This window comes from Tupaia chinensis, unplaced genomic scaffold (genome assembly GCF_000334495.1).
Source record: "Tupaia chinensis unplaced genomic scaffold, TupChi_1.0 Scaffold145273_1, whole genome shotgun sequence".
Taxonomy (NCBI): domain Eukaryota; kingdom Metazoa; phylum Chordata; class Mammalia; order Scandentia; family Tupaiidae; genus Tupaia; species Tupaia belangeri.
In genome coordinates this window covers 34,989-36,166 of record NW_006205134.1, presented here as the reverse complement: position 1 = coordinate 36,166, position 1,178 = coordinate 34,989, and the positions used below count along the sequence as shown (strand labels likewise).

The 1,178-nt window shown below is 37.5% G+C and overlaps 1 protein-coding gene across 1 annotated transcript in view; it reads right to left on the bottom strand.

Annotated features, from left to right (window-relative positions):
* The window catches only part of DNAJC10 (DnaJ heat shock protein family (Hsp40) member C10), a 62,165-nt gene that overhangs the window by 37,059 nt on the left and 23,928 nt on the right, over positions 1 to 1,178 (bottom strand). The gene's annotated exons all lie outside the window — the stretch shown is intronic.

Sequence of the window (1,178 nt, the reverse complement as noted above, 5' to 3'; positions counted from 1 at the left end):
AAAAAAAAAAAATTAAATTAATTCTTTAAAAAAGAAGTGTTAATTTTAAATATAAAGTTTAATGGTTTTAAATGTAACATGAATAACAGTTCAAAAGTAATCCTTGTAATAGATCTCACCAAATGGAACAGAATTCCAGAAAAAACGGAATATTTGTTCTACATAGTAAACTGATACACAATCAGCTAATATAAACTGATTAATTTCCTAGGTCACTGCTTATAAAATGATATTCCTTTCGAATGTATATGTGCATGTGTGTGTTCACGTCTGTCTGCATGCATTTATTTTTCCTAACCAACTGAGTTTTTTTTGTGGCATAAGCCACCTTCTTGCAGGCAGAAAAACACTGTATTTGAAAAAAGATATTACAAAATGAATCAGAGCCAATTAAAATTTGCTTTAGAGGGAACAGCACAATTCTACTCAATTAAGAAAGACATTTTTATGGACCAGAGTTTATTTTTAACACCTATCACGCCATGAATTCGTTGGGATAGGGTCTAGCAGCTCAGGCTCCTCTCCATTGGTTCTCACAGTGTGTGCTTCTCTGGGTGGAGCAGGCTGGGGCTTTAGCTGAACCCAGGTACCTTTCTCTTTGGCTTCCTTCTTTTTCTGGTCATTTTCCTTCACAAGTTTTAGGAAGCCATCTCTGTTATTAGAATGCTTAATGTGTTAAATACATACATTAATTATCTTGGCAAACATCTTGCCCTTAACTTGTTTGTTTACAACTATGCCAATAGCATGCTGGGTAATACTGTAGACTCTTCCAGTTTTTCCATGGTATACCATTTGTGGAGCATTCCTTATTTTTTATTATTATTATTATTTTTTTTGCTATAGGGTACGTGCACTCACTAGAGAGACAGAAAGCCAGAAATCACCCCCCCCCAGGGCAGATGGCCATGCCACAATCCCTTCTCTTCCATTCTCCTCTCGGGATCTTGGGCACATACGTACACGTGCCTGGTGTGAGTTTTAAGCCACCGGGACTGGGACTCAAACTGCGGTCGACTACATGGGAGTCTAGCAAAGTAGCTATTATGCTATCTGCTGGTCCCTGGAGCATTCGTTCTTGAACAGTACCCATTCTCTCTACAATATTACCTTTCTTATAGATTTGCACATATGTGGCCACTCCATGTTTTCTAAAAGGCCTAGAGAATATGTATCAT